Source organism: Varanus komodoensis, unplaced genomic scaffold (assembly GCF_004798865.1).
Source record: "Varanus komodoensis strain SLA01 unplaced genomic scaffold, ASM479886v1 scaffold166, whole genome shotgun sequence".
NCBI lineage: Eukaryota > Metazoa > Chordata > Lepidosauria > Squamata > Varanidae > Varanus > Varanus komodoensis.
The window spans coordinates 1-18,605 of record NW_025335491.1 but is presented as its reverse complement, the minus strand read 5'-3'; positions in this window follow the sequence as shown (position 1 = coordinate 18,605).

The window sequence follows — 18,605 nt, the reverse complement described above, 5'->3', positions numbered from 1 at the left end:
TAAATTTTTTTCCTGGCTTTACATTCTGCTCTGTTGTTAACTTCCTTTCCACTGCTGGGCTTTGATAGTAGAAATAAATCCAACTGTGGGGAGGAACTAAACAGATGTAAGCAGTGGTACCTTGGCTCACGAACTTCATCCGTTCCAGGACTCCAGTTGTGACCCAAATTGGTCATGAGCCAAGTTAAATTTCCTCATAAGGTTCAGTGTAAATAAGGTTAATCTGTTCTGTAACCATTTTTAAAATCAGAAAAATGTGAAGCAAAGTGACAACAACAAAGATCGCATCTCCCCACCACCACCCCAAACACAAGTGCGGCCGTCTCCCCACCTCCCCAGCATGACCAAGATTGCACCTGTCATCCCTACACAAGCCTGTCATCCTTGCAGGGGCCCGTCATCCTGGCACGCTGGGGAGTGGGGGGGGAGAGATGGGAGTGATCACGGGCGCACTGGGGGAGGGAGAGAGGGGGGCAGATGGTGCGCTGGGGGTGGGGAGATGGCCACGATCACAGTTCCGTTCGTTCAGGGAAGGCGTGCCTGATCAGAGGCGTGCTCCTGCAGGAAAGATAGGCAGAATCTCGGCCATCTCCCCCGCTGCTCTGCTTTGCTGCTCCTGTCTTTCCTTCAGCAGTGCGCCTCTGATCACAAATGCCTTCCCTGCACGAACGGAACTGTGATAGTGGCCATCGGCAGCGGGGGGAGATGGCTGCGATTCTGGTCACCACCCAAAGCGGTGTTCACGACCCAAGTCAAAAATTTTCAGAAATTTTTTTTCATGACCCAATTTGTTCGTAAACCAAGGCGTTCATGAGCCAAGATACTACTGTATAGGACAATCCAGCTTCTCCCTCTTTTTGCTCTAACAATTAGGCGCTTCCTCTCCATCCTATTTTATATTTGATTGAGGCATATCCAAGGTTAAATAAACAGTTGTTTGATTAGTCCATCTGCTTCTATCAAGATGAGTGAATAATCATTTGGTATTTCACAGAGAGGTGGGTAAATTGATTATGATGGTCTTAGTGTTTGTAAAACAGTTATATGGGTATAATAACAAGTACTCTATAATTGTATGTTTTCATTCTCATTTTCTCTCAGAATTTAATATTATATCAAAAAATAGAATGTCCCTGTTACCTTCTGAGTCACAGACATGAAAACTAGATCCTGTCTCCTAGCTAAAAAGCAATTCAATGCATGTCCATTTAGAAATGACAATTCATAGTTTTATTGTAAAATCCAAGTCATGCTTTTATGTTTATTTATTCTTACTAGCTAGCTAACTTGTGCAGTTTTCATACTCACATCAATCTGCAGATTTTTCTTACTCTACATGGAAAGGTTTATTTCTTTCAAGCTAATGTTTGCATTTAGATCGGTGGTAGAAATTCTGGCTATTGAAATACAAAGGTCTGCAATGTTATACTGCCTCTTTTCATGAAAGAATAGGGTTGTTTTGAATTTCTGTTCCTCACTCCTCTGGGCATGGATACATTTCTGCCTATTTAAGATCATGTTTCAAAGCATGAGAATACTAGAGCCATGAGAAATATGCCCGTACCCCAATGAGACGATGTTGCTTCCAATTGTTTGGTCTCTACAAGCCATTGTCCCCTTGGGGGGCAATATAGGATAGGACAGTTTGGCTAAGTGTCCCATTTTGCAGGAGACAGTCCTCTATCTTAAAGGCTGTCCGAACAGCATCTTCTATATGAAGAGATCCTGTATCGGAAGGGCTGGCCTGTTTCATTCCAGTTAAAAACTACCTGAAGCATAGGAACTGTTACCTGTCCTCAGTTAGTATCTGGACCAGGGCCGTCTTAACAGCATTATGGACCCCGGGCAAAGCAGTGTACTGGGGCCTCTACGACAAGGTAACTACAACTACTGTTAATTTTGGAAGTTTTCCAATTTTCCAAGGGTTAACATACACAGATTAGTATGGGGCCCACGGGCAAGTGCCCATCAGGCCCATGCGTTAAGACGGCCCTGATCTGGACAGCAGGCTGAACAGGCCGACACAAGGTTACTTGGTCACAGTCATCCACAGCATACTGAAATGAACTTCCTCTATATTATTGCTAAACTTCCATCTACAGATAAATACATTATCATATGGAAATACTATGCAAATCATTGTTCCCTTATATTTTTGTTTTTGGTGAGAGATTCCCTCTTTTTTGTTGATTCTTAAATAACCACTCTAGTAGGAAGGGTAACCTAAGGAACATAACAGCAAGTGATGCATACTTGCTAGTAGGGAAGGGAAGTCTCTATTTGAGGGATCTGCAAAAAACTGTTGTTAACCCTATTTTAATATTGTCTCATGATTGACAGATATAATTTTGAATATTCTATTATTTAGAGTAGGAGTAGGCAAATGATAGATCTTCAGGTGTTATTTACTTCCCAGAACTCCCAAAAGCCTTTGCCAACATATGAATGCAGGGAATTGAAGTTCATCTGAGATATATTCCCTGTCACTGTGATCTAGTATCTTCCATAATCTAACCAAAAATGAAAGGGCTCAGTAGCAACAACAAATAAGAATGAGTAGACAGAAACATGGGTTCACACACTCCATTCTTCCTTTTGTTTGTATGAGAAAAAAGATGAGAGGCAATGGCTCTGTTTGAGCATACTGGCAGTATTTAACAGTATGGGTTAATCTGTCAAGAAGATGTGTACTGCAAACAATCAGCTTCCAGCTTCCATCAACAACTACAAATATGCCATTCTTACATTGTTGCCATGACATCTGAACCTAGGTGCTTGGAGTTGTTCATGGTTTAAGCAATCCCAAAATCATTCAAGAACAAACTACGGGTTAACTTGGGGTTGTTGAATCCACAAACAACCCTGAGTGTTGTGAGCAGGTTCCCTCTCCCTCCCCCTTTCCTTTGAAATTCAAAGCAAAACCTTAGAAGTGTAGTTCTTTATTGAAACGTCTCTGGCTATGAACCAGTATAATCAAAGAAGACTTTTAACAGATTAGTGGGATAAACATCTGCCTGTGTAAAGAGTTAAATGCAAACTGAAACTTCCCTTCTGTCCCTTCCTTTCAGAAAGGTTTTTGACTCCACCCTCAGGGTGGCTCTTGCTGCTTGAGAGTTAGACAGTAATTGAGCAGTATAATTCTGCAGCTGCTGCCTGACTGGGTCAAAGACTAGGTCTTTCATCTACTCCCCCTCCCACTCCGAAAACCCTTCTACCCTTCTAAAGTAGGCAGATTCTCATGCCCTGCCAGAGAAACTTCACTAGGCAGTCCTGAATCAATGAACAACTCCTCCCCCACTTGCTCTTCCGCCTCCTGCTCAGAAAAAAGCAAATCTGAGCAGTCTGTAATGAGTGAGAGGCAGGCCTCCCACCCGATGCCAGGTCACCCAAACAACCTATGAATCCCTCATTCTTAGGTTGTTGCTGGAGACAGGAAGCAATTTGTGCACAGTGCTCATCTCCACAATTCATAGATTAATTAATTAGTGATTTCATTGGTTTTACTGTTTTGTTGTATTGTGTCTGTTTTATGTCTTTGATCTTGTTAACCACCACTTAGGCGCTGCATTACACAACACCTGTTTAATTCATGAATGCTTTGTGTGTGTATAAACTTGCATTGGAATAGTTTATAAAAATGTAATACATAAATAAAATATATGAAGCAATTTGGCATTTTGGCTTAATAAAGATATAGCAATACACCAGTTATGAGAATAAGCATGGCAAGTCTCGATATTGCTCTAAATAGAAGGGAATGAGATGAGAATTATCGGTTTCTACTTTGCAGCAAACCACAGTTTGCCATTGCATTCACATCTGGCCAGTTATACTTTGCATGAATTATAGTTAGCCACAAAACGATGAAGCAGGGTTTGCCACAAACTAGGGCCCCGTTTGGATGTAATGGCAGGCACTTTTCAGAATAATTCTCTGTCTGCAGTACTGGAATAACAAAACTGATCTTCCATGCTGGGTTGCTACAGGAATTGCTGACAGCCTATGCAAATCACTTCCTATAGGATTAAACAGCAGTGGCCAAGTTTTGTGGCAACCATGCCATAAGTTTGAATTCAAAGAATTCAATGGTTCCATTCTGTACTACAGTACATATGCAGGTACTTGTGTCTTGTGGCAGCTTTGCCTCTAGTCTTTTAAGCCAAGGGTTAGCAGAGGCAAATCTACTCTTTGCAGAAGTGCAGACCCAACCCTATGCCATCCTTCCCCAACCAGTTGGGATAAGAGTAGTTGCAGTCCAACATATCTGGAGGACACCAGATTGAGCATGGCCACCCTTGTGCCACAACCAAACCCACTAATCTTTCCTTTCTTGTCCAGGGATGCCACAAACTTTCACTGGCTATTCCATTGGTGGAATGGTTCTTGTAAGATGGCCACCATGTATTACCTACTCAAAGAGTTATTAAGTCAGTAAAACAGGAGTGCCTTATAAGGAACTTTATTCTACTACACACCAGACCACACACCCATGTTTTCTGTTCTTTCATTGCCATTCCCAGGCAGACCTTTCATAGCTCTCCTATCCTGCCACAATAAAATTCTTTAGAATTTAGTCCCAGTTTATACATTCAGCTGAGAGCAGTGATGCAATAGCCTAGTAAAAAGCACCTTTCATGCACCATGCAAATAAACTGGAGCATGAATTGGGCCATCATATGAACAAACTTCCTCTGCTGTTTTGAGGAGGAGGAACCACATCAAGCTAGCTGACTAACCATGCGGTCAGATGTTCATACAGAAAACTATGCTCATTTACAGGCTGGCTATGTGGTGGCAGCTTCTCCACTATTTCAGTGACATCCCATCTGAATGCGACTAGGACTGAAGAAGAGCAGCCAAAGACCTCCTGCCCAAAGACCAATTCCAGTAGAAATAAAAGACTACCCCCATCCTCCTACGCACCCCTCTCTTTGCTGACTTGGAGCTGCATATGGGCTCCTTCACATAAGGAGCTATGGTTTGGAAAGGGGCTGTAAGAGACAACAGAGCAATCTTAGATCTGGGCAGGATGAATGGGAGGGAACAGATTGCTGGCCCCAATTAGTACTGGCTCTGTTTTAAATCTGAAATCAAACCATTAATTGGTCAATCACATCAGTTAATTAATGTTTTAGCCCTACTATGTAGTGATTAAAGAAGTCTGTGGGATTTCCTCCACAGACAGAGTTATTAATCCTAGTGACCTAGCTAAACTTCTGCTTCCTTAATTATATTTGTCTAATCTAATCCCCCAGTAGTTTTAACTATATACAGTATTGTTTTCATTTTCCATCCTAAATTACTGTGTGCAGCAACAATAATACAGATAGAGAAACACCCCCACTCGATAGCATTTGATCTTTCAGCCATTTCTGAGGCCAGTGATGACAAGGTATTGATGCTGCAACCTTGTGGCCTGGTGGGCTTCCTGAAAGAATTCCCAGAGAATGCTGAAGTGTAATTTCTTGTAATCTTCTCAAGTCTTCCCTGTAAGTATCATGTGGTTTTACTTCAACTTCACTACTGTAAGTAAGTATATGAGGTTGCTTGTCAAGATCATATAAAAATCTGGATATTTGTACACAAATTAAACCAGAGGTCCCTAATCCAGTGTCTGTGGGCACTATAGCAAACACAAGACCCTCCAATGGCACCCATGAAACTCTTCAGTCCCTACCACCTTCAGAAATACATTTTTAATTTTAAAAAAGACTTGAAAAACACTATGATGCCAAGTGCTCCTTCCTGTTTTTGAAACTGCTGTTGATCAACTGTTGAGCAGGCAAAAAGAGATGGGAAAGAGTTATTTCCTTACCCCAGTCAGTCTTCTTACATTTCAGAGATCTTCCATCCTCCCTCCCCTCCCTCCCTGGATCCAGCCTTTAGACTTGGTATTTCTTTCTACTCAAGCCCTTTTCTCAAAATTTGACTAAATTTGCACAACATGGAACCTATTATGGGTATCTAGCCACAGTGGGTTTTCATGTCATGCAACCTGCACCACTTTCCTCAGGATGGTTTGCTTGTGGGCAACAAGCCACCCTACCAACCTATGGCTTGTTCTAGGGGTTAAGGACAAGAGAAAGTCCATCCAACCTGGCACTCTGTTCATTCAGTAGCAAACCAGCTGCCCACTGCCCAAGCTCCTCAGCAACTGGTGCTCTCAGGCAGGCTGCCTTTCATAATGGAAGCAGCACATAGCCAGCGATGCTAGTGGCCATTTATAGTCTCTTGCTCAGTCTCCTTTTAAAGCCATACAAATTGGTGGCCATTACTACTTCCTATGGTAGTGAATCTCATTATTAAACTATATGCTGTGTGAGGTAGACCTTCCTTTTATCTGTCTTAAACCTCCTACCAGTCATCTTCATAGGATGTCCTTGGGTTCCAGTATCATGGAAGAGAAATTGTCTTGCTCTCCATTTTCTTCACACCATGCAAAATTTTAAACACATCTATCAAGCCTCCCCTTACTCAGTCCCAGTTGTTGTAGCCATTCCTCAGAGTGGAACCGCTCTAACACCTTGATTGTTTTAGGTACCCTTCTCTGCACCTTTTCCAAATCAATAATTTCGTTTTTCAGGTAAGGTGACCAGAACTTTACACAATAATCTAAATGTGGTTGCATCAAATATTTGCATAAGGGAGTATGAACATTGGGCATTTTAATTCCTTGCCTAATATGGAGTTTGCTTTTTTTTCACAGCAGCTGTACACTGTGTCAGCATTTTCACTGAACTGTCCACCACAACCCCAAGCTCCTTCATCAGTCACTTCTTGTATCCTGATGCATTGTTGTGTCATCTAAACCTCGATAACCGACCCCATCAAGGTTTAGGGTTTGCCCTAGGGTTTGACCGACTCCTGTCAAACCCTCCTAGACTACCGAAGGGGCACTTCAGAGCAACTGTCAGTGGCATGCTGCCTTGTGCTCTGATTGCAATCCCTTCTGTGCTCTTCATGGCTTTCCCTTTTACCCCTATTTGAGGAGGGTGAGGAGAGATTGCTTCTCACTTTTGATGCACAACTCACACTGTGTAGCTTATTCATGAAGTGGCTCTTCATGTTGCGTGAACACAACCCTTTTCTCCCTTCCCATCCCTGACTTTCTACTTTGTCTCCATTCCTCCCCTCTAGCCTTACTCTTGGTCTTTGACTCACCTTTTTAGCCTGTAGTTTCCCTCCATTCCCAACTTCTAGCCTCACCATTTCTCTCACATATTTCTATTTACCTCTCTCCTGCACCTAGCCTCTAATGTTACTCTTTCTCTCCCCTCTCTCCTTTGCTATCTCACCTTCCTTCCAACATCTAACCTTGCCACATCTCTTCCATACACATCTGTTTTGACTGGCCAGTCCCTGGACTGTGCTACTGTGGGTGTGAGCTAATTCATGCTCCCATGTTATCTCAATACTTTGCCAATGACTTTGGTTACCAGTTCAGCTCCAGGTCCAATTTAACCTGCTTGTCCTAATATATAAAGCCTAAATGCCTTTGGACCAGGATACCTGAAGGACTGCCTGCTTCTATATGTATCTCCCCAACCCCTGAGGTTGGGTTTGGAGGCCCTTCTGAAAGAGCCATCCTCCAAGGAGGTACAGAGACTGGCGAACACAAGAGGTGCCTTCTCGGTAGTTGCATCCCACCTGTAGAATAGCCTCCCAAGAGCAGCTCACTTGGCACCTTTATTACAAGCTTTTCAGTGGTAGGCAAAAACATTTCTGCTATTCTTAAGACATTTTAATAATTGAGTTTTATTTTGTATGTTTTAAGTAAAAAAATGTAATTTTTAGGCTTTTAATTTATATTTTAATCCATTCAAGCCTTAACTCTCAGCTGTCATATAATTGTTATACTGTTATATTATTATTTTGTTATATATTATTGCTATTATATTGCTGTTGTTCTATTGCTATATTGTTGCTTTTATTTTGTTATTGCTATCTTTGCTATCATAGCAGTAGTTATTTACCATTTCATTGTTTGTTAACTGTTGTGTTGTAAGCTGCCTAGAGAGCCCTATGGGTCTACTAGTGCAGTATACAAGCTTAATAATAAGTATCACTAGCTACACCCACCATAGGAATCATTTTGTAGTGGCACTAACAGAGGTGCTACAGGTGCCCAGAAGTCCAAAAAGGGTGGGATTGCTCATTTCAGTTCCTCTACCACCTTTCTACATGAGACATTAGTTATGCATTTGTTATTGCCTCCTCATGTTGTTTATGTGTACTTTAGAGGCCATTATGACTCTTCAGTTTGTAAACAGCATTTTCTGAGTTTTTAAAGCAGGGAAAATAATGTCTAACCTATAATGCCACCTATAATTACCGAGGTCTTCCTAGGCAGCACAACATTGTTGTGTTGTTCTGCTACAGTACAGTGCTGCCTAGTGGTTTTGTAGTAAAAATCAGGAGAGGAAACACTCTTGGTATGGTGTATGGATTTCAGTTCTGCAATGAAATTGAAAGTAGATGCAGCTGATTAACAGCCTCATGTAGAAGAGTCCTGAATCCCAGTGTTTAAGTATTGGCAATCACTGGAACTGGTTCCAAATGAAATGATTAAAATTGAATCTCTTTAACCTAGGCTGAATAGGAAACAGGCACAGGGCTTCCCATTGTCCATCATGTTTGGTTCTCTTTATATGTTTATTAATATCCATTGTGATGGGCCCAACAGAGATATTAGAGAAATAGCATATAAAGTGAGTGTCCACACATATGCCAGATGCTCAAACTGGCAGGTGGGAAATCACATGAGCAGAGCTTCCCTGGGAACAAGTAACACCACAAACCTTTTGGATGGTACATGAGGGGTTATACAGGTGGGTGGACATTCCCTCATCACTTGTGTTTGTATCTTGCACTCTTCCTGCACTTGAATCTCCAGGTTACAATCACGACCTGGAAAAATAGTTTAGCAACTCTATGCAGTGAGAGGGGTACAGTCATTCCTGATTCATGCAACTTTGCAAAAATGGTTTGTGCTTTAATACCTTTAAGGCTAGATAATTGTAATATATTGATTAAACTACTAGCCCATCAATTACTACTAGCCCTGGTGGCCACTGTTCTCAATTGCCACTTGAAAATCTGAACTGTACTAGAAAGTACCCAGCAAACTCCTTTTGTTAAGGAGATACTGTTAGGCCAACATAATAGTGAGGAATTGTAGAGTTGTCACTTCTGGGGAAACATTTTATATACCATATATTTCTATATTGCCCAATATTTGGAGATCTCTGGGGCATCCATGAAACAAAGGTTAAAACCATAAAGTACCTCAATTTAATAAAAATATATAATGTACAGATAATTAAAACAGCCAGAGCATAAAACCAAATTTAAACCAAGAGCAGAAGATAGTAGCACCATCACATTTTTTAAATTCATCAAGGAAAGGCTATCAATAGCTACTGGTCCTGGTGCCTATATGCTGCTCCCAGTATTAGAGACAGTATGTGCATATACATCAACTGCTGCGGGACAAAGGCAAGAACGTGGTCTTACATTCATGTTCTGCTTGTGGCTTTCTTGGGGGGAAGTGGTTGGCCACTGTGTGATAAGAATGCTAGATGGATCTTGGCCTCATCCAGCAAAATCTTACATTCTCATGTAAAATGAAAGTACAACTCCCTCCAGAACAAGCTGAACAACCATCCACTAACAGAACCTCTGTCTTTTTTCAGCTGGATTTCAGTTTATTGCTCCTCATCACTATGGCACTAACTCAATACATCCGTCATTGCTCTTACGTTAGATAGATGCCACTCAGTGTTACCTGTCCTTTCTATTTATTGGTGCAACTTCAATCTGCATTTCCAGATTACATCTTCCAACAGTTTCACATATGTAATAAAAGATTAAATATAGTCCTGTGGAACTCCAAATCATAATGCCACAGAGCAAAGCAATGAGATCACCTTCTGGATTGGACTATCTAGGCAGGAGTAGAACTGCAATACAGTATCTCCAAGCCTATTCGGAGGATACCAGTGACCAGGGGTGGCCAAACCAAGGCTTGCAAGCCACATCCAGTTTATTTGTTTATTTTATTTATTTGGGATATTTCTAGCCTGTCCAAACGCTAGTCTCTGGACAGCTCACAGTTCTTTTGAGTTTATTTTGCAGCTTATTGCCCCTGCCTGCAGGCACCTGCTTGCGGGTCTCCAACATCTGACATTTAGCATATGTGGCTCTTCTGTTGAGCAAGTCTGGCCATCCCTGCCATAGATGATGGCACTGAAAGCCTCTGAGAGGACCAATAGAACAAACGACTCCATTCTCACTTTCTTAGCAAAGGTTATACAAGGTGAACAAGATAGTTTCAGTTCTGAAAGCAGGTCTAAAGCCCAAGTGGCTAGTAAGTATGCTCTCATTGATAAGGCAATCTAGTTCCTGTAGGCACAAAATTATGTAGATTAAATTTATCCTGATTTCATCCTCACCAGTATGCATCCCTGCCCCCTTCCCACACTGGCACAAGGATGTCTCTGTTTGCAATGCAACAGTGGAAAAGAGAGCAGTTTAAACTTTGAGGGAAGGACTGACCTTCCAGACATCAGATGTGGCTCAAATTCCTGCAAAAATATCCATGAAAACAAACCCTTAGCACGCTGCAAATCATGCAAAACCATTTATAGGAATTGCCTCTCCTGCAGGATTTCTTTCAGGTTGATTTCTAATAGGGTAATTATTTCAGTACAAGCAAGTCACAGTGATCAACAAGAGATCAATCTAGCAGCAAAGCTATTAAAGTTGTGTTTTATGTTGTGTTTAAACTGCATTTTGTTTTAAGGATTCACTAGCTTTCTGTCCTTCTGTACTCTTTGATTATGGGGAAATGAAGTAGCTTCTCATTCATTTGACTACTCTAGGGTGACATCATAAAACAGGGTATGTAATAGCATAAAGGCAGGAGTACTTAGACATGTTAAACTGTATAAATAGCCCTCAGAGAGTGATAGCATAAGCTCTTCTGTGCCAACAAGTATCTGTGATAAGAATAAACCTCTTAAACCCAGAGTAAATTTTCTAAGCACGAAGGTTATGCTTTTAACAGCTTTCTACTGAGGTATTACTTTTAAGCATAATGTTTTAAAGCATAGATTGCTCATCATAATTGAATGAAATATTTAGCTTTTTAATAAATCAGCTTCACTGCTTCTTTTTTATTAATAGCATGTATTTCATGCTAATACTTCCATCTTTTACCAGAAGCATGGACAATGCAAATCTTTGAAACACTAGCCAATCCAATCCAATCCTATAAGGTATCTACTCAGAAAGCTCTATTGAGTCTAATGGGTGAACTCCCAGAGAAGTATATAATTGTAGGTTTGTAAGAGGAATTATTACAGTTCATTCCAAGATTATATGATGTGGCCTGTCCCCTATTGTAGCTATGTTATTTTTCATATAAGTTAATATCTGAATGTGCTTAGAAAATGTGGTTGATTGCACTAGTATGTGCAGTTACCAGAAACAATCCTGCAGCTTGAGCACTCCGTCTTTATACTCACGTTATCTAACTTCAAATCTGGGCTTTTGAATGCAGCCAACTTTAATTCACTGTCTTTTAGACTACACGTCAAATAACTTTCCTAGAGGATTTTCAGTTAGAAGCTTAGTAACAATGAACAAGACTCCTTCAAAGATATCTCTCCACACTAGTTTCATGCATTGTGAAATTGCAAGAGAGTAGTGGGCAGGATGCTCCCTTGGATCTTGTGTGGCAGGAGTGAATAGAATTTGGGCTTCTGGAATTGGGGATCTAATTCGTTGATTTGAACCTTTAAGATCTGCTAACTGAAGTCTATGATAAAAGACATACATTTAGATGTAATACAAAGTGTACTTTTTCTTTTATAAAAATGTGAGGCAGCCAGTCTGGATTGGGTACCCTACATGATTAAGACAAAATTAAAAGAAATTGTTACGACTACTACATACTGTGCATTTAACTTACCATGTAGCTTAGACCTTAGAATTAAAAAAATGGTGGCCAGAAATATGTTTGCAGAACCAGAACTGAATGGAGTTCACAGTCTTAACACACAAAAATCTGAGCCTGGTTGTCCATTTCTGCAGTACAGTTAGGGGTCAGAGCACAGTCATTTTGTTTTTACCATTCTTACATTACTGGAAGACAGAAATCTTTGCTGGTCTAATGCAAAATACCGTGGACTCTATCAGTAGATAGCTGTACCTTCTATTTACTCCTGTTTTAGAGGATACTCTCAGTTCAAGTGGGGCAGTGAGCCGGATTGGACAGTGCCACAAGTCAATGGCTGGGTTATCATAGGTCATGACCCAGAATTCTTTTCAAAAGTCAAGTCCTCTGCTAGACATTTCAGGAGTTTATGGAAAGAGTTCTCTTAAGAGAAGACTCTCTGAAAATTTCTGTTTCAATGTATAACCCAATATACTAAGATTATTCACCTATGCAAACTTTGCAAGACCCAACTCTTTCATAATTGGAGGTTATTTCCATACTATTAGTTAATAATTACAGGTTATTTCCAAATTATTTCCATACAATTAGTAACCGTTGTGAAGATTGCAAAAAACTGATGGAAGCACTGTCAAAACATCTCCGTGATAAGAAAGACGGTCAATGAAGGAAAACCAAAACGTGATGCTGTACATTTCTGGGGTCCTGAAGTTGTTATACTCACTTCTTTTAAATGGTACTTGCATAATAACACTGAAAAGAATGTAAGCTATTTCATCATTCATCCCTATGGATAAAATAATATCACCTTTTTAAAACAGAGAAACACAGTTTGTCAGGGAAAGAAAGCCAAATTTAGATGGTAGCTATGCTTATTTCTGATACTATGCTCTTCTCAAATATCCAGTAATAGGTATTTCTGTTGGGTATACTAAATAATAGTAATTATTTTCAGAAATGTGAAACTTGTCTATGCATATAACTGTTTTCTTTGCATTAACTGTTGAAAATAGCTACCATGTGTCCTGAGACAATACCACTTGATTTGGTGCAAAAGCCATCATTGGATCTTAGTATACTGTAAAGTGTTTAAATGAAGACAAAATCAATAGATGGCTATCCATTGAATTAAGGCAGATATAATTTAAATTCTCTAATGATTCAGAAAATATTTTGTTTATAAATAATTTGCAAAAGCAAGAAGTGTATGTGGGAAAGTAGCTCTGAATGGAACAGTTTTTCAGCACTGGATTTGCCAGGAGTATATAGGGTTCTCAAGAACACCTATATCTCTGGATGGGTGGGTGTATTGTTCCACTTGATCTCTTGACAATGCTACTGTCATACCATCTTTTTAAATGTTGCACAGGCATAGCCGTTGGTATTTCTTATTCTGTGCACTTATTTGCTAGCAAAGAAACTATTAGGACTGCACCATAAAAGTTTCATACCTTGCCATTAAAATATAATGAATGTTCTTAACTACTCTTGTAGATGTTCTTCTTACTAATCTTTCAAGAGTATCTGATAATTCTTTACCTTCCCCCAACATTATTTTAACTGAAATCTTTTTTGTAATTTTATACTGGTTTTGATTTTTAAGAATTATCTGCATAACATCCATATAATATACTGTGTGCATTATCTAAACTCATTTATTTTTCCCCGCATTTTGAAATCTGGTGAACATTTGAGAGGCTATTTTAGCCTTCTGAGAAAATGTATGAGCTTTTGGTGCATAGCATTTGGAGTGATATCTGCTTGCGTATATTCATAACTATATCCTTATGCCACATTCTTCTCCAAGAATATTATTAGTAAATTTTGAGGTTATAGAGCTACTGACCCAATCAAACATGTACAGAGCTTGGCCTCTGAGTTAATTAAATATAGGTTAATAATATATTATAAGGAAATCATTGTCCTTATTACAGTTATTAGGTAGTTAGTCAAATTATAGCTTCAAAGGAATGCAGAGCATGGAGAACTCAGGATTAAATTATGCATTTGAACCTTAGGCCAGCTTTGACAGTTGAGACAGTTTGCTGCTAAGAGAAATTGTGTGTCATTGAAATTAAATGCTTTTCTGGGGATGGAAGGTTCCAGTTTTTTAATGAAATTACTGAGTGTGGTGTAGTGAAATGATTAAAATCTGTATTCCGGGAATGTGGCGGTGAAAAAAAAATCAATAAATGCTAGCACAATTTTGCTGCTGAATGTGAATCCTAGGAACAAAATAAACTAGTATTAATATTACAATTAAAACCATATCCCATTAACTGATTTATCATTAGTCTGCCAAGATATAATTTCTACTTTTTTTAGAATATATTTTCCTGTATAACAAGGAGCTTTTCACATATCCTTGTTAGACAGGCAGTATTTCTGCCCTCCTCCCCCCTTCCTGCATTGCAATCATTGTGCTTGCACTTATGTTACAAATGACCGAGGTAAGGCTGACATTCTCATTGCATGCAAAAAGACCTAGTCTGCCAAGCTTTTTCCCCCTAATGAAGCAGCTTTGTGAAATCTCTCCATGCACTAATACTAATGAAGATCCTCCAGCACAATTAAAATCACAGCCAGTGCCTGAAGAGGAAGCACAAAACAATAGTATCTCCTACATGAGCATATTATTTTGAGGTTGCAAAATAACCAGCTTTTGTTCAGTTCTGATATTTAAAACCTTCACATTTCAAATAGCCCTTGACAGTGCAAAGCACCGTCAGCAACTTGTATGCTCCAATTTCAGAGTGCAAAAAACCCACCCGCCCTCTTGCATTTCCCCCTTCTATTTCTAGTTGGAGTATGTTATTGGCTGTATTTTAAGCTTTACTGTTACAGTTTATAAAAAGCAATTCTTTGTTTGCAGTGTACTTTAACCTCGACTTAGCATGACTTTTATTGCTTAGAGGGAGAGATCACATACACAGTGAACTATAGAATCATTATAGAGGAGTGATTTAGTTATAATTCCCCCCCTTTAAAAAATTACAATACTTGATGCTTTTAATCTATTTAAATGATCACATTTTTGTATGTCACAATGGCTTAGGTCTGCTTTGATAGTCCGTGAAAGGACAGTGGAAGGACGTATGATCTCAATCCTAAGTAAGTTCTGCTCACTTAGAGGGGTTCTACGTGCGTGATTAGAGCTGTAAGCCTTCATCTTAAAGTAATTTAGGCTACCCACTTAGCAGAGAGTAAGTCTCGTATCATTCAGTGGGGTGTAGTGCTGAGCAGCCATACATAGGATTGGGAATACAAATCATGAGATTTTTATGTATTTGGGTTTCGTTTTAGATTTCTTGCACTATAAAAACGCCTTGATTTTGATAACGAAAGTGGGATGGGCTGCCTGTGATTTTGATGCAATCACACATGCCCTCCCTTTTCTCCTTGAAGAGTGCTGTGTAACCGGATAGCTTGCACACTCCTATACCAAAGGGAGTTTGCCCCAATACCCCCGTGCCTCTTTTTCCATGTTAACTCCTTTTCCCAAATGTTTAGCTTTGGCTTAAATCTAAGCGGTCACTTACTTAACAGCTGCTCTGACCTGATGCCTTTCGCCCTCAACCCTACAGCATTCACATTTGCAGCCCCCACTTTAAAGGCAAAACCAAAAACAAAGCAGTCCAACTTTCTTTCCAAGTTGAGAACGCTCCTCAGTGTGGAGTGAACCAGAAAGGATGAACTTCGAGGAGCTCTGGTTCCCTGGCTGCGTTTTGGATCTGATAGGTCATTTATTACTGAGGCTGAAATGAGATAAACAATTCTCTCTCTTTCCTCCTCTTTAACAGCAACTTTCATTGTTAGAAACAGAGGAGCCGAGTTGGTTGACGTCACTTTTGGTTGGTGAAGCCTTCGCCTGGAAGTGAAGCTGAATAAACCCTGGGAATCTGCTTCAATCTGCTGCCGCTGTAAGGAACTAAAGCAGATACAGACAGAACGGGAGAGAGGAGAGAGCGAGACGCGCGCGCACACACTCGCACTCACACACACGGTTGCACTATCATGAAGCCTTCGAGTTAGCTCTCCCCGGTCTTTCTTCACTCCTTTCTTCAGGCTGTTTGGGGGAAGGAAGGCAACGTCCCCATCATCCAGAGAATAGCCAGCCACCCTACCGACCCTCCTCTCCCTCCCTCTCCACACACCACCCCGAGCAAAGGGTGCGCGCGCGCGCGCGCGCGTGTGTTGAGGGGGGTGAGCTCTCTCTTCCAAACTGTAAAGGTGAGTTCGAATCGATTTTCGGGGCGGGGGAGAAGACTGAGGGGAAGTCTGAATTGGGTTTGCCGAATCACCCTGCCGCTGCTTGCAAGCCGGGGCGGGGGGTAGAGGGAGAAGGGGCGTGTGGAGAGGTGAGGCGGGTGGAGGGTTCTTGGCTGGAGAGTCTTGTGCGGTGCTTCTGACATCTCTTTGTTGCTGGGTCTGGTGTGTTTGTGAATCGGGGACGTTTGGGTGTGCGTGCGTGTGCGGGAGAAGGTGTTCGGCGTGTTGGTAGTGGTAGTAGTATTTGTAGTACTAGAGATCCAAGTCTGGAAAGTGAAACTGACCTTGTGCACTACTTGGGACCAGGAGGGGCGGGTGGGCTGGCACAGGCATGGGGTGCAATCTCAGCGCAGCGGGGTGAGATCTCAGTGCCAGGCGGTTTCCCAACTTTTCCTTAATTTTATTTCTTGTCTGGATAGAAAGTCTTGGACTCCTGGGTTTATCCCGCGGCCGGCAGGACACGTCTTCCCCAGTGCATGCAAACAACCATCCTCTTCGCCTCCAATCTTGTGCGCTTTTGTGTTCTGTCTTCCTGCTTCTTTCTCGTCTCTGTCTTTCAAAAAAAAAAAAAAAATAGTGGACCTCAGTGCTTTCTCTCAGGCTTGCTTCAGTTGTCTTGGGCATGACAACCAGCCCTAGACCACTAGGGCAATTGCTGTGCTCCTACTCCCTCCTTTACTGCCCCATCCCTTTCGCCCCCTCTGCTGGTTGTTGGAAGCAAGGGGAGGGGACCGGAGGGATGCCCCCCCATCGATGGGGGGAGGGAGTACGGAAAGTAACAGGATTCCTCGCCTTTCTTAACGATCGTGCCGTGGTTTTTTTTTTCTTTTTCCCCCTCCCCTCCGATCCCACAGTAGGCTCCCCCCATACCCTCCCTTCGTTTCTCCTCCCTCCTCCCCCGCCTCCCCCTTATGTGCTTTTCTTTTAAAATGCTACACTGCCAGAGTTGATCCAAAAACTCCGCTTTGGGTTTGTTTGTTTTTTAAAAGCGGAGTAGGCTGGGGAGAAGGGAAAGCAAATGGGAACCTTGTCTGCGCTTCTGGGGGGGGGGGGGGCTTGGCTGCTTTCTTTTCTCTCCCTCTCATTCTCTCCCCCTTTATCTTTTGTGTGTGCTGCTTCCTTATAAAGCCGGAGAAGCAGCTGCAGCCCTTGGCCGAGTTGGTTCTTGAAATTTATCCCTTTGTGTATATTACAATATCCTCCATTTTTCTGCCCTCTAGACAACAAGGCTTTCGCCTTCTTGGGCTTTTTTTTTTTTTTAGATATTCAAGTCTCTGTCTGTATGTGTGTCTGTGTCTCCCACTCTTGCAAGGTAGAGGATGAAATCCTTCAAGTCCTTCTGGATAAGGCACAAAGTTTAGGAAATCTTACAGGGACAGGCAGTGACGTCATGTAAAGTTTTAAAAGGGTTTTTTCTGTCTGTCTCTCTTTTCCCAGAGTGCTGTGTGTATTTGTTTTTCTCTGAAGGGATTTCTGGTCTAGCAAGTTTTAAACTGTATTGAAGAGTAAGCTTATAATTTAGCTTATGAAAATTGTAGATGGTCTTTGCATGAGAGGACAAGCATGTTGTATTTTTGTAACAGGTGGAGAAATATCTGGTTTGAATGTTGGGAATAGGCTCTAATTTTCTTTTGTATTCTTTTGTATTAACTAGCTCAAATAGAGATTATTTTAATTGACAGGTTTCTGTGTGTGTTTTTTACATGTTGGATGCGTAGAAATTCACAGATAGATTTTCATTTGCAAACGGCCCTATGCTGGTATCACCCATAGGAGATGGTACTGCTTAAGAACCTTGCCCACATAGTTGAGGGCAAAGTCCCTACTGCAACTGCAAATGCGTTTTTACTATAGTATACAGCAATACAGAATTCAGAGAATCCTGGTTACTTTTTGGAGACTACCTGTATGCTGGGATACAGATTCTGTCCCAGATGCTTGTTGTCTGTGGCTTTCAAAATATGGTTAATGTGGTAGGTTCCAAATTGCTCCTTAAACACCCTCTGCAAACAATCACTTTACATTTAGCCATAAGCTCTTAAGTCTCCAGTTGTGAATGTGAAAAGGAAAACAAAAGGTACTATGCTTTTAATTCACTTCTCTTCAACAGATAACTCTTTTTCATTTTATAGAAAGTTATCCTGATCACAGGGCAAAACTTAATGAAACATAGTTCACTTTATAAATAATAGGGTCTTCAAACAGAATGCTGCTTTTCTGTTTTGCTTCCTGTATTTGTTTTTTTTTTTCTTTCCATCTATTTACACTTGCACTAACAACATGAAACTCCTTGTGTTTAATTTGCATTCCCTTTGTCTTCATGGTTGGAGGAACCCCCCCCCCCACTACAATTAACATGGAAACTAACAGGAACATTTTT